Source organism: Helianthus annuus, chromosome 4, assembly GCF_002127325.2.
Source record: "Helianthus annuus cultivar XRQ/B chromosome 4, HanXRQr2.0-SUNRISE, whole genome shotgun sequence".
NCBI lineage: Eukaryota > Viridiplantae > Streptophyta > Magnoliopsida > Asterales > Asteraceae > Helianthus > Helianthus annuus.
Genome location: NC_035436.2, coordinates 186,287,655 through 186,303,640, shown reverse-complemented (window position 1 = coordinate 186,303,640; position 15,986 = coordinate 186,287,655). Strand labels below are relative to the sequence as shown.

The 15,986-nt window shown below is 34.7% G+C and overlaps 2 long non-coding RNA genes across 11 annotated transcripts; one reads left to right on the top strand and one right to left on the bottom strand.

The window, feature by feature from the left end:
* Nucleotides 1-536: 536 nt before the first annotated feature.
* On the bottom strand, nucleotides 537-4,816 carry LOC110937544. 10 transcript variants are annotated; one of them, XR_004890675.1, is made up of 11 exons: nucleotides 4,601-4,816; nucleotides 4,118-4,315; nucleotides 3,883-4,004; nucleotides 3,631-3,668; nucleotides 3,502-3,554; nucleotides 2,594-2,992; nucleotides 2,273-2,335; nucleotides 2,059-2,131; nucleotides 1,506-1,600; nucleotides 1,094-1,314; nucleotides 537-802 (listed from the first exon to the last, which is right to left on the bottom strand). It is a non-coding gene; the product is annotated as an uncharacterized LOC110937544 (long non-coding RNA). The 10 variants fall into 10 exon arrangements; XR_004890674.1 differs by lacking the exon at nucleotides 1,506-1,600; XR_004890676.1 differs by lacking the exon at nucleotides 2,059-2,131.
* Nucleotides 4,817-10,740: 5,924 nt separating this feature from the next.
* LOC118491168 lies at nucleotides 10,741-11,165 on the top strand. The gene is made up of 2 exons (XR_004890672.1): nucleotides 10,741-10,801; nucleotides 10,877-11,165. It is a non-coding gene; the product is annotated as an uncharacterized LOC118491168 (long non-coding RNA).
* Nucleotides 11,166-15,986: the final 4,821 nt, after the last annotated feature.

Here is a 15,986-nt window from a genome sequence, read left to right as displayed (position 1 = left end):
TAGATTGCATTTATTTACAAATAAAAGAGTTAATTTGAATTATTAAATTTCTTAAGAAAAAAACAAAAAATGAATTTAGGGGCTCAGGTTGATATTTCACTCATGCCATAGGGACGCAAAGTGTTATTAATATATGTCAAAAGACGGTCTTACCCCTGCCTCAAACAGTCAAACTGACGGCAGGGACCCAAAGTGTTATGAATTCATAAGGTCAGGGGCTCAAAAAACCAAAAAATTAATTTAGGGGCTCAGGTTGATGTTTGGGACATACCACAGGGACGCAAATTTCATTTTTCTCTAAAAATAAATATAAAAAAAATACATATGGTATTTCTTAATTTGTTTATTAATAATTACATATTGAAGTCTCAAACAAATTAAAAAAAAAAACAGGTTTTAATTAAAATGAGTATGGGTCGAAACGGGTCATTGTCACTGAAGAAATAATATTCATTTTCAAACCAATAGGGAAATCAATTTCCATCATCTTTTCAGTACTAGATTCATACACACTTGTTAGTGGCCCATTTAGCCTATTGATAATTATCATAATAGATTTAAAGCTTGATAGTCTATATGACTTTTTAATAAAACAAAACTCTTTTGTATTTTTTTTCCACATGCAACATTAAAACAACAACTCAGAACTTATCAAAGAATCATAATGAAGAGTTGCATGCTGCATACAAAGCTATATAGGAAACGCTTCTGTTGCACCTTTAACAACACGTTCATTGTAATCCTTGTACCTCACTGTCCAACCATGAACAACACCAAAATATATCTTAAGAAAAGCATAAACCTACAGAACAGAAAAGGTAAAACAATCAAATAGCTTTGGACTTGTTAAGCACGACTCAATCAGAGATTTTACCAAGCTTGATAAATAAAGCTTGTGTACAGGCTCATCTATTAAATAAGTGTAAGTATAGGCTTGGACTCATTAAGCGTGACTCAATCTGAGATTTTACCAAGCCGATCATGACTTCATTAGTATCTTATAAACAACTTGGCTTGTAAGATACTCAAGAAAAAAATGATATTTTAAAGATAAAATATTATACCTCCATTAATTAAAGAAGGTTCAACATACCATTTGAGAAGTTGTTCGCCGCATACATGGCCCTTAGATCCTCATACAGTCTAACTATATTTTCATCTTCTCGTATGTTCTCCATTTTCTTAGATACAATAAAAACCATTTTTGTCATATACCGGCCTTCATAAAAAGTTGTCCCTTTTATATGTCTTTTGCTTTGTTCTTTCATGTATTGTATGTAAATCTGATTCATCCAATGTGCTTAAAATCCCGACCTACAGCAGAATATAGAGAAAACACTTTAAATATATGCCTTCAAAACCATTTCAGCATTAAATCTTAACTATTTCAAAGCCATATAATATTTGAATCTCAGTTTCTTGACAAATATAAAGACGTAGCGGCATATATTTCTAATACTTCAATTCTTTTAATATTATTATCATTATAGGTTATTAGTAATTACTTTTAACATAAACATTTTGAGTATGTCATCCTTGTTGCATATTATTAGACAGCACAAGAATAGGAAGTTGTTCACTTGTTGCATCACCTCAGAACCTATCAATCCGAGAAAAATCAACTAATTACCATCAAAAAACATTAAAAATTGTTAAACTAAATATACATATAGGAGGGCCTTCTTTTCAAAACCAATGTTGAGAACCAGATAAACATAGAATAATTCGAGTGTTAACTTAACCAAATGCGCATAAAAAGCGCACATCCAACACAAGAAAACTGCAATAATAAAAAAAAATATTTAGTATCAAACGTGAGGCATTTCATCGAACACCTGGTGGGTAACAATTTTAATACATGTTTGGTGATAAGTTGTTGGTCTACGGGATCTTATATTTCTCAAAAAAAAAAAAAAACTTGATTTTGAATATGTTTAATGTCTAAAAACTATGATTAGAAATTTTCATAGCCAATTACCTTAAAAATCATCCTTACAGAGAAAAAAATACATAAACTTATAATCTTAAAGTGAATAGTTTCATGAGATGTAAGTGTACATTTGATGGAAAGTTAAACCTTCCCTCTGCATTATTGTTCATGATAAATTTGCAACTGTTTGATTCTATCATTCTGCATACACAGATCATATTAATAATTTCATTTATAAAATACAATAGACGCTATTGTGGACCAACATCTAATTTAAACTATCATGTAAGGATGACAATGAAATAATGAACGACTATATTTAGAAGCATTCTTGATGGTTACCTCTTTGCATAGTGGAGGTGCTTGTTTCCCCTTAATGGTTCATGATCTTCAAAAGTACCCAACCTACATTTCACATACATAACTTAGTTTGCATATATTTTTTTTAAAATTCTACAGCTTAATAGATTGGCATGGTAAATGGAATAACTTGACATTGGTGTTATTATCGGTATAAACAATTAAGGATCCAACTTACAAGTCATGCAAAGAATAGCTATATCCTTAAAGGCTTAAATACAAATATGTATTTTTTCACAAATCTCAATAAACCAATAAGAAAAATACTTAGTTTGGAAATCAATATTAAAATCAAGAGATTACCTTATCATAAAGACGAAGACAAGATCTGAGCCACGTAGTCCAAAACCTCTTACATCTTCTCCTTGTCATCGACTCACCGTCAACCCTAACAACACCATCACTGAACAAAACAACTTCAAATCCATATCACATCATTTGTCATCCTTGTTGCATAATATTAGACGACACAGGAATAGGAAGTTGTTTCACTTGGTTGTTCACTTGCTGCATCACCTCAAAACCTATCAATTAGAGAAAAATCAACTAATTAACATAAAAAACATTAAAAAATGCTAGACTAAATATACATATAGGAGGGCCTTCTTTTCAAAACCAATGTTGAGAACTGGATAAACATAGAAAATTAGAGCATTAACTTCACTCAATGCGCAAAAAAAGCGCACATCCAACACAAGAAAACTGCAATAATACAAAAAGAAAAGAAATATTTAGGATCAAACGTGAGGCATTTCAGTGAACACCTGGTGGGTGACAATTTCAGTACCTGTTTGGTGATAAGTTGTTGTTCTACGGGATCTTACATTTCACAAAAAACAAAAAAAACAAAAAAAAAAACTTGATTTTGAAGACTTGTTGGTCAATAACTTCATTAGAATCTCCAGCATAAATATCCAAGTCCAATAGAACAACAACTTAAACAAAAATACTAAAATCATAAAAATGATGTACTTTCATCAATGTGGAACCTATATTAGTTTATAGTTGAGTGATCTACTTTTGCTTATGATTAACTTATAAAGGGTTATATAATCACTTTTAACACTTACCGCACATAACAAAGTGGATTATCAAAAGATGAGTTAAAGTTACTTTACTCATGTTTCATCAATTAATTTTTTTTAATAATTATAATTTGAAACACTCAACGCCATCAAAGTGATTATGACCACTTCAAGCAAAAGAAATACCAAATCAATGTGCATCTTCTACAAAAGAATCAGTGCCTGTCCATCTGTCGTTTCTGAAACATGTAGCATTTTAGCATGTATGCCAGTGATTAAAGAATCAATATCAAGATTATATGTTAAAAAACAAACCTCATATTTGCTCTTGGTGTTAGGCACCGAATTTCCATCTGCAAGGAGAAAATAACAAAATTTATATGTTGTTGCAAATATAATTTTTCAATATATTCACAGAAAGATCTTATCAAATATATTTTACTAATAAAAAGTTACAGGATAACAAATATACTGTTTACGAAGCCGGTCATCAAAAGACACATAAGAATCTAAAGAATAATTATAGTTTCTCAAAAGGAATTTTAAAGCATCTTATAATGACTAAACTGTAAGATTGTCTCATGACTACAGTTTTTTAGTGGTTCCGCAACAGTAGTAGAAGTCCCAGAACTCAAGTGACTTGACAAATTTACTGTAACTTCTCCAAGGATGCCTGATCTACCGGACCCCTGCCATATAATAATACATTATCAGTGAAATAATAATAGACCACAAGAAGCATGTCGGCGAACACATATGTAATCAAATTCAAACTTAATTAAAAACATGAGATGTATCATACCATTAAAATAAGAAGCTTATGCAGGCTTTGCCCGTGCCCTGTTGAAGCATCATCATGAGGAACCCAAATGTACACTAACAGATTCTCAGTCCACTGATAATTACCATTTTGTACCAATGATCTACCTGTTTTGGCAATTGCTTTTCCCGTTTCTACAGATATAAGGGACAGTGAAAGCTTATCCCATCCTTTGGGGACCTGGAAATGCAAAACACATTGAGCAAATCTTATCTGCAACAGGTGTGGTTATCATAAAACAGATCTTTGTCGCAACTAAATTTCACTATAGATCATAAAATTACATAAACTGTGAAATAAATTCCTATAGTGACAATCATATAGGTTCTGTCACAACTGGAAATTCAAACCACAACGAGCAAATCTGCTTTCCGAACCAAGAAACGCACAATAATAAAGTAGACAACTATTAGAAAAAAATGAATCGATTGAAAGAAGATTTGGTATTAGGAAGATTGAACATACCTGATGCTGAATCGTTCGAACGGCTTGAATCAGGAATAGAGATAAGAGAGAATGCAAGTGAAGGTTGTGTCTAGGGTTTTGCAAAACCTGCTGCTGAATCGTTAATGGAGATGAGAAAGAATGCAGATGAAGGTTGCTAGGGTTTTGCAAAATAATATATAAGATCCATTTTAGGAGATGGATGATCTAAAAGTCCGACCTAATTGTTTCGGATCCTGCGTGCAAAAAAAGATTTGTGTATATTTAGAATGATTCCCTCCTAAAACCACCCTCTACCTCCACCATAACATGCCACATCAGCAAAAAGCTCCACCATCACATGCCACATGGCCCAAATCTATCTCATATATATATATATATATATATGGTGGGAGTTGGCTACAAAGTCCATTTTTCCTACAAAGTGTAAAAAGTCATAAAACACCATAATTTCAGTCATAAAACACACTCAAACCCCACAAATAATATAGTGGAGATTACTAAAACACCATATTTGTGGGTTTTGTTTTGTGTTTTAGACGATAAGGCTTTAATTATCGAATGACTAATATTAGTGTGTTTTATGCTGATTATCATTTTGTGTTTTATATTCAGAGTTGTACGATGGTGTGTTTGAAGTTTTTAAGGACTGTTCGGGTTTGGATATTGTGTTTTAGTGATCTTCACTATGTTATTTGTGGGTTTTGAGTGTGTTTTATGGCTGAAACTGTGATGTTTTATGACTTTGTATACTTTGTAGGAAAAATAGACTTTGTAGCCGAACCTCACCCTATATATATATATATATATATATATATCTATACTACTTTAATAAGGATATGTGAAGGACAAGATGGTAATTGAACAAGGTGTTGAAAAAACACTTAATGCACAATGTACAACTGTTAAGGCACAAGAAAACACAAACCCTTTTACCCTTTACAAGGGTATACATCTGCCGTCCAAATGTTTTACTTTCTCACACGGATCAACATCGGGACCGTCCATTTGACTTCACACGGATCACCATATGCTTTCTCTCTCAATGCTCACACATCTCACAAAACAACATCAGATCTTCTTCTCTCTCTCTTCTCTCTCTCTTCTCGGCGATCTAGGGTTTCATGAGATCTATCACCAGATCCGTTTCATGAGCAGATCTAGGGTTTCATGAGATCTATCACAAGCTTTATCTGGCAAGGGATCCGTTTGATGTTCTGATGTTGTTGCAATGAGTGTTATATATCTTACCATGTTCTTTTGTGATTCTTACTTTTCTGGTGAAGCGGTTGACGGATGTTCGAACGACGAAATCTGAGGTTTACGAAGGATTTTCGCATGTGTTTTGTGATGAATCGACTCAGGTTAGGTTCTAAATGTTGATTTATCTTTAATCTTGATGTGGATTTGTTAGTAGATGCGGTTATTTCAAATTAGGTTGAAAGTTTTGTGATATTTGAATTTGTATTTTTGGTGATGATAGTTAGGTTAATTTCAGATATGACATAGTGAAAGGATAAATTGTTTTTGTAGTTTTGATTTTACTTTGTTCTGTTATATTTTGATCTTTTCCTTCATTTTTGGGACTGATATGTGTCATGGTTTTGTGAAAATCTGAGGTTTACGAAGGATTTTCGCATGTGTTTTGTGATGAATCGACTCAGGTTAGGTTCTAAATGTTGATTTATCTTTAATCTTGATGTGGATTTGTTAGTAGATAGATGCGGTTATTTCAAATTATGTTGAAAGTTTTGTGATATTTGAATTTGTATTTTTGGTGATGATAGTTAGGTTAATTTCAGATATGACATAGTGAAAGGATAAATTGTTTTTGTAGTTTCGATTTTACTTTATTCTGTTATATTTTGATCTTTTCCTTCATTTTTGGGACTGATAAGTGTCATGGTTGTGTGATAATTATGATATTTAGGTCATTTAGATATGGAATAGTGAAAAGATAGATTGTAATGTATTTTTGATTTTAGTTTGTTCTGTGGGATGCTCGATGAGCAGATCTAGGGTTTCATGAGATGTATCACGAGCTTTATCTGGCAAGGGATCCACAGAGTTGAACAAGGGATCCGTTTGATGTGGATTTGTTAGTAGATGCGGTTATTTCCTACATCCGATGTTTTAGTTAGGATTTACCTTTTTAATTTTTTTTATGTTTACTTGTTTGTTTATATGTCACATGCAGATTAGTAAGACAAAGGTGTTTCTAAGGGCCGGACAGATGGCAGAGTTTGATGGTTGTCGGACTAAGGTCCTAAGTTATACGACCTAGATGGCTTGGATAAGCTGAGCCTGTGAGGGTATGATGCATAAGCTGAGCCTATGAGGCTATGATGCATAAGCTGAGCCTGTCGACTCTATGATGCATAAGCTAAGCTTGTGTTCTTAATATGTCTGAACTGAAACTGTTAAGGCTATGATGCATAAGCTGAGCCTGCGGGGTTACATAACACAATAGACTGTGATGATGATTGTATTTTGAGGGTACATAGAAGATCCGAGTAGCATCTTGGCGGGGCAATATCCAGGTTGCATAGTTCTCACTTTGCAACCGTGTGTTGCAGCCATGGCTTTACCCGTAGTTGTGTTCATCTCTCAATTACATGTCTGAGTCTTCCAGTTGTAAAAGTATTATCACAGATTCACAGATCTAAAAGTACATGTCTGAAAGACAGATGTTGATTTATCTTTAATCTTGATGTGGATTTGTTAGTAGATGCGGTTATTTCAAATTAGGTTGAAAGTTTTGTGATATTTGAATTTGTATTTTTGGTGATGATAGTTAGGTTAATTTCAGATATGACATAGTGAAAGGATAAATTGTTTTTGTAGTTTTGATTTTACTTTATTCTGTTATATTTTGATCTTTTCCTTCATTTTTGGGACTGATAAGTGTCATGGTTTTGTGAAAATCTGAGGTTTACGAAGGATTTTCGCATGTGTTTTGTGATGAATCGACTCAGGTTAGGTTCTAAATGTTGATTTATCTTTAAGGCTATGATGCATAAGCTGAGCCTGTGAGGTTACATATGTGTTTCTTGTGCTTAAAACACTTGTACATCATGCTCTAAAGGTTGTTTAAGTTTAGTGGAAAAATACTCTTGTACATCATGCTTTAAAGCGGGGTTACATAACACAATAGACTGTGATGATGATTGTATTTTGAGGGTACATAGAAGATCCGAGTAGCATCTTGGCGGGGCAATATCCAGGTTGCATAGTTCTCACTTTGCAACCGTGTGTTGCAGCCATGGCTTTACCCGTAGTTGTGTTCATCTCTCAATTACATGTCTGAGTCTTCCAGTTGTAAAAGTCTTATCACAGATTCACAGATCTAAAAGTACATGTCTGAAAGACAGCTTGCTTGCTGCAGTCTCTATAAAGTACTATACGATATATCACTTGGATGTTTCCCAAGTGTTCTATGATGCATAAGCTGAGCCTGTGAGGCTATGATGCATAATAGACTGTGATGATGATCCAGGACAAGATGGTAATTGAACATCCGTCAAGCTCTTCCTCACTGTGATGATGATCAATGGAGAAGATCTGATGTTGTTTTGTGAGATGTGTGAGCATTGAGAGACAAAGCATATGGTGATCCGTGTGAAGTCAAATGGACGGTCCCGATGTTGATCCGTGTGAGAAAGTTAAACAACCTTTAAAGCATGATGTACATCATGCTTTAAAGGTTGTTTAAGTTTAGTGGAAAATTACTCTTGTACATCATGCTTTAAAGCGGGGTTACATAACATAATAGACTGTGATGATGATTGTATGTTGAGGGTACATAGAAGATCCGAGTAGCATCTTGGCGGGGCAATATCCAGGTTGCATAGTTCTCACTTTGCAACCGTGTGTTGCAGCCATGGCTTTACCCGTAGTTGTGTTCATCTCTCAATTTATCCGTGTGAGAAAGTAAAACATTTGGACGGCAGATGTATACCCTTGTAAAGGGTAAAAGGGTTTGTGTTTTCTTGTGCCTTAACAGTTGTACATTGTGCATTAAGTGTTTTTTCAACACCTTGTTCAATTACCATCTTGTCCTTCACATATCCTTATTGACGGATGTTCAAAGGACGAAAGCTGAGGTTTACGAAGGATTTTCGCATGTGTTTTGTGATGAATCGACTCAGGTTAGGTTCTAAATGTTGATTTATCTTTAATCTTGATGTGGATTTGTTAGTAGATGCGGTTATTTCAAATTAGGTTGAAAGTTTTGTGATATTTGAATTTGTATTTTTGGTGATGATAGTTAGGTTAATTTCAGATATGACATAGTGAAAGGATAAATTGTTTTTGTAGTTTTGATTTTACTTTGTTCTGTTATATTTTGATCTTTTCCTTTAATTTTGGGACTGATAAGTGTCATGGTTTTGTGATAATTATGATATTTAGGTCATTTTTGGGGATGATAAGTGTTGTAGTTCAATGAAAATTATGATAGTTAGGTCAATTTTAGATATGGAATAGTGAAAAGATAGATTGTTATGTACTTTTGATTTTAGTTTGTTCTGTGGGATGTTTTGATATACTTTTTCATTTCCCAAGTGTTCTATGATGCATAAGCTGAGCCTGTGAGGCTATGATGCATAAGCTGAGCCTGTGAGGCTATGATGCATAAGCTGAGCCTGTCGACTCTATGATGCATAAGCTGAGCTTTGTTCTTAATATGTCTGAACTGAAACTGTTAAGGCTATGATGCATAAGCTGAGCCTGTGAGGTTACATATGTGTTTCTTGTGCTTAAAACACTTGTACATCATGCTTTAAAGGTTGTTTAAGTTTAGTGGAAAATTACTCTTGTACATCATGCTTTAAAGCGGGGTTACATAACACAATAGACTGTGATGATGATTGTATTTTGAGGGTACATAGAAGATCCGAGTAGCATCTTGGCGGGGCAATATCCAGGTTGCATAGTTCTCACTTTGCAACCGTGTGTTGCAGCCATGGCTTTACCCGTAGTTGTGTTCATCTCTCAATTACATGTCTGAGTCTTTCAGTTGAGTGTAGTTGAGAGTTTGTAAAGTGTGAGTAGAGTGTAGATATCTCTGAATTATTTATAGAGACTGAAGCAAGCATGCTGTCTTTCAAGCATGGTGTCTTTCAAACAGTGTATGGAAGAGTGTTGATATATTATAGAGACTGCAGCAAGCAAGCTGTCGATCACACAAAATTAAAGTGTTGCTTTTTCCTGAACTGAATTTAATTAGTTATACCTTTGGTTAACGACTGTCACGATCACTATTATTACAGAACAAGCTCACTCCGATCTTCTGGCAGCCGGAGAAAGTGTATCTGCTTGGAGAGTCTCGGAATCGGCTTTAGTGACGCTGAACGCTGCTTCATTAGAATAAAGGTTTTTATATTTGCAACTTGACAAAATGTGATTTATATTAAATTTATTTTAAGTTAATAGTGTACTGGTTATAACTAATATCAAATCTTTACTAATACTTGATTTCTTTTTATGATGGTTGACTTTGCGAGAACTAACGGAGCTTGTGTTCTTAATATGTCTGAACTGAAAGTGTTTGAGGCTATGATGCATAAGCTGAGTCTGTCAGGTTACATATTTGTTTCTTGTGCTTAAAACACGTGTACATCATGCTTTAAAGGTTGTTTAAGTTTAGTGGCAAATTACTCTTGTTGTGTACTCCGGATTTTGTGTTCTTAATCTGTCTGAACTGAAAGTGCTTGGCTGTGATGCGAAAGCTGAGCTTGTGTTCTTAATCTGTCTGAACTAAAAGTGTTGAGTCTATGATGCATAAGCTGAGCTTGTGTTCTTAATCTGTCTGAAGTAAAAGTGTTTTGAGGCTGTGATGCAAAAACTGAGCCTGTGTAATCTATCTGAACTGAAAGTGTTTGAGGCTGTGATGCAAAAACTGAGCCTGTGCAAGGTTCGCTCGGTCCAACAACTCAAGCAAATGTTTTCTTTGCATTTTAGGGGGAACATGGGTGCTTCTCTCCACAGGGCATACAAAACACAGGTTATTGGCGGCAACCCGCCATATTTAACATATAAAAAAACTTTATATGTTAAATTTGGCGGGCTTCCGCCAACAACCTGTGTCTTGTATGCCCTGTGGAGAGAAGCACCCATCTTCCCCCTAAAAAACATAGAAAACATTTGCTTGAGTTGTTGGACCGAGCGAACCTTGCATAATGCGTCAAGGGAAACTATTGGTCGAGCGAGACATTTGTTCAGGTATCCTTATTTCATGATAAAATGATTATGAATAGCTGTGCATAAACTAATCGCAAGTTTGTTTGGTATATGCAGGGTAATAGGGAACAGCAGTGTTCAGCACTGTGTCATTCTTGCTTGGTGCCATCACCTCAGTTGTCTCTGGCTTACCATCCGTGTACTTTACTAAAATTTGATCGGTGCAGTGAGCATGCGAGCGCAACAAGTGCAGCCGCAGCGGCGCGGTGAGGGCAGCCGCAACGAGCGCAGCGGCATGGCTAATAAAAAAATAAAAAAACTGCCACCTCTAAGTAGATATGTATCAGAATGTACAAATTCATATTTATTGTTTTGTTTATGCGTTTAATCGTTTGATTAACGACTCGATTGATTTGTTTGTAACCATTTGTCTGTAAACGAACTTATTTATCTTACTTTAATTTTTGTATTAAGCATCATCTATCGCGCCTTTGCTGACTGACTTTTATAGATCACTACTTTAGGGAGAATGAACAATTATCCAAATATGGAGATACTAAATCTGCTCGAGGTATGATGCTGGTTGAACTTAAGAAACTAATTGAAGGAAATCCTTTATTTTGTGACAAATTTCAGTTCCAAACCTTAGGAATTCAAGATTAAGGACTCTTACAAACCTAAGACTGTTTGGGAAATTTTTGACTATGTTTTGTACATCTTACAATATAGTAGTTAATGTTAGTTATTTGTGAATTTGTATCACAATTTGAACCAACAAAAGCCTAGGTAGTCCGTCTATTTCAGGTAACATAACTAGAATCAAACAATTTTCTTTGTTTTCTCCTGAGTCGCACAATAACCACCAAACGCCATCACGAAACCACCAATCGCCGCAAATCGCTGATTCTCGCCGCTGAAGAAGGCCTCAACCGACCATCACATTCTGCTACACTACCACCATCGTCGTCACAAGCCACATTGGAAACTACATCCCCGTAGATAGCCCTAAACTCACCAACTTAAGTGATACCACTCCCGCCGCATCGCGCGGGTAAGTGACTAGTATATATATATATATATATATATATATATAGGGAGCCGCTAGAATGAAAACCACCCCGAGTTGTAAGAACCGCGAGAACCACACCATCCGGGTCGCCGTTTACCATGATTTTTTTTACAACTAGATGTGTAAATTATAAACACATCAGTAAAAAAAAATTTAAACGCCCCCCCCCCCCCCCCGAGGGGGTAGTTTTTTACACCACAAGTTTGGTGAAAAAAAAAGAAAAAAGAAAAAAGAAAAAAAAAATAAAAACACCAAACTTGTGGTGTAAAAAACTACCCCCTCGGGGGGGGGGGAGGGGCGTTTAAATTTTTTTTTACGGATGTGTTTATAATTTACACATCTAGTTGTAAAAAAAAATCGTGGTAAACGGCGACCCGGATGGTGTGGTTCTCGCGGTTCTTACAACTCGGGGTGGTTTTCATTCTAGCAGCCCCCTATATATATATATATGTATATATATATATATATGTATATATATATATATATGTATATATATATATATATATATATATATATATATATATATATAGAGGAGGGTTTAAATGAGAACGTTAAATATTGCGCGAACCGTAAGAACAAATAAAAAAAACCACGGGAACTTGGTCAAAAATAATTCAAATTCAAAAATTCTTTTTACACTTATCATTATTATTGAATATAATATTAGGAATTAAATTTACACCTTCAAATTTACGTAAGTTCGTAAATAAAGAAAGTTTACACATGTGTAAGTTTGCCATTTACACATGTGTAAATTTGTTATATTTACACATGTGTAAAAAATCCAAGGTTGGAGAACTCGCTAGTCGTTAGTCGGCCGGTGAGGTGGGGACTAGCGACTACTTGGGATTAATCGGATCGGAACTTTATATGTAAATTTTATTATTTTTATAAATATGTATATATATGCTCACACATCCATATCAATATAATACTTAAAAAGGTAAAAGTAGTTCAAAATACAAACTAAACTTACATATAAGTCATAACATAACAAGTCTTAGTACTTAAAATTCAAACATTAACAAATAGCTCAAATGTAATCGTCATCTCCGTAGTGTTAAATGATTTCAACACCATCTGACTCGTATTCAATCTCCACGTCTACTTCATCCCCTTTCTCCGACTCAAATTCTTTGTCATATTAGGGTAAGGGATAAGGAAAATGGGCTAAAGTTGTAATCTTGGGCCTGTTTTGTAAGGATTTAAAATGGGCCGACTAGGGCGTCTTGGACCGACTTTGACCGACTAGCGATTTTTTGACTGATTAGTGAAAAATTACTCAGTAGGAGGCCGACTAGCGACTAGTCGGCGATTAATCGCCGAGTAATCGCGATTTTTGCAACACTGAAAAAATCTAATAAGAGTGATTTTGAGAGGAGAAATGAACTATTTGATGTTGTAATTTCTTTTTTTGATGTTGTATTTTAATTACAACGAGGGTTGTATTGAAAAAAATGGTTTTGATTGGTTTTTTCATTCGTTCTCACGGTTCTCGCAATATTTAGCGTTCTCAAGATAATCCTCCCCTATATATATATATATATATATATATATATATATATATATATATATATATATATATATATATATATATATATATATATATATGTCAAAAAAATGGTATCACTGCACGAGCACTAAGATACCCAAACCAAAATTTTATAAAACCCTAGAATTGAATATTCAGAGATACACTTTATAAACTGAACTGAGATACACACTCTCGAACTCTCAGATGATCATCAACAAGATTGTTAATGATCAACATGAAACGAACACAAGAATCTAAGACTCGACAGTAATCTTGAAGAAAAGTACTGAATGAAACCCTAAGTCGCCTAACTGAGAGAACAAAAGAGAGAAGGAAAAAATATCTCTGCTCGTAAACTTCAAGACCGGATCTCAGCTTTATATAGACGACCCAATAACCAGATCCATATATATATATACGGGTTCGGGAGAAAAGGCTCAAAAGTGTGAGAACGGTGAGAACGCATCCTGGCCCAACACGTGTCCGGCGGCATAGAGAAGGGCGGAGGGGCTTTTTTCTCTTTTTATTCTTCTTTTATTTTCACAACGCGGTATAATATTTTCTGGCGTCTTAGTTTTTTTGGCGTTAATTGTATTTATTAAACTTTTTGGCGTTGAATTAATTGTTTTTGTGTCACATATATAATTTTTTGGCGTTATATCATTTTCTGGTTAATTTTTTGGCGTTTGTGGCGTTTTGGATAATAATTCAATTCGAGTAATTAATATTTGCATAAGATTAAAATAAGACCAATTTTTCTTTTGGCGTTATTGAATTTTTTGGCGTTTTAATACCCTTTACAAGGTGTTTTGCCAGCAGCTGTTCTCCCAGTTTCCATTATACTAGCGTTTTGGTGTTTGTAGTTTTTGGCGTTTTATATAATAATGTATTTTATTTATAGAGAATTAGATAACAAAACAACATATAACATGATATAAATAAAATATAAAATGAAAACAAAAATAATTAAAAATGGTAATCTAATTTTTCTTTCCAATCTTCAATGTCATCAGCCTCTTCCTTCTTGAATTTGTTTTTGGCGTTTTGAACCTTTTTTGAATAATTTAGCTAGATGCCAACTTTCCTTCATAAACTCTGTCTTTTTCAGAAGAAGCTGCTTAGTGGCATCCTGTTTTTTGGTGTGATATTCTTGTTTGGTGGCATGTCATTAAAGATCAACTCTTGCTTGATGCTATTTGTAATAATGGAGTCCAAAATAGCATTTTACACATGTGTTGAACCCTTTATTCCATCCATATAATCATCAAGAACAAAGCTCACATGATGGCATACCACTGTCGTCAAGAACATACACCCTTCTTCTGTTGTCAAAATGGAGGACGTATCGCCTGATTCCCAGAGTGTGTCTCCACGAAACAATTGTTGCCATTTTTGGCGTTTTGGTTAAGTTGGCGTTTTTGGTTAACGATTTTTTTTTTGCAGAAAATGGATAGATTGAAGTGATTATGGAAGCTATGTTTTACCTTTTGTCACACCCCGATTTCCACGTGTCTCACCGGTGGGCCCGGTGGGGGATTACAGTGACGTAGTTGGCAACAATATAGTCAAACCACACAATTATATGAATGCACAGCGGAAGCATAAAGATAAATATATTTCAACATTGAATGTAATATCAAAGTATCACCATTGTTGAAATAAAATCCACAGGGGATCAATAATAAGATAAAAATAATTGTTCAACAGACTTAGGCATCTTAAGCTTGCGAGACTCTTTATTGATGCTAAGGAGAAATATCCAACCAATTACGCTTAGTACCTGCATTTAGTCTTTTTGGGAAAATACGTCAGTTTACACTGGTAAATACATTCAACTGACACTTTTTGTAAAAGGTTTAATAAAAATTGATTTGAATGCACAAGGCACAAACTCTTTATAACTTGGGAGAATTATTTAAATTTATAATCTTGTGAACGTATTACATGTTCCTTATGCATTCAGTAGCCCGGACGTACCGGGTTAAAGATCAATAGACACACCACATTAACTATTTATGCACTGACGAGTGTACGCCTACACTCCGCGCTTAGGTCGTGGCCATTTCGTAAAATGCTGCCAGGGATATCCGGGACATGGTCATTAACCCCCCAAAGGCTTTTAAGTAAACAAGACTGTTTAAACGAGCCGATCAAATTATTCAATTAACCACCCAACGATGGAAGATTTGATGCCCGATCAAGCGGTATTTTATATACCGTAACCCAAGCCCGTATAACGGAAAATAAGTTAAAAGTATTTACCTTTGCAAGTATAAATCCTTAATCGAATAAATTGCAAATAGCTTTTACTGGTCTCCTATTCTGGAACGAAGGTTTAAAATAACCTATTAGAATCCTAACGGGTCTTTAATTTAGCCGTAGCTTAGACCGGTCAGTTTCAAAGGATAGTTACGGTTTAATCGCGTAAAAGGCGAAACCGGGAATGGAATGTGATTTGGACCCAACAAGTTTGAAGACTTGTTTTATATGGGTATAATAACCACACTCTGGATTTTGGGGTCAAAACAATATGGTTTGACCCGTTTCGGCTAGTTTATGTAAACTAGTTACATAAGCCGATCCGTGCGCGCAAAAGGCGTAACGGGTAACCGTAAGAGTCCTAC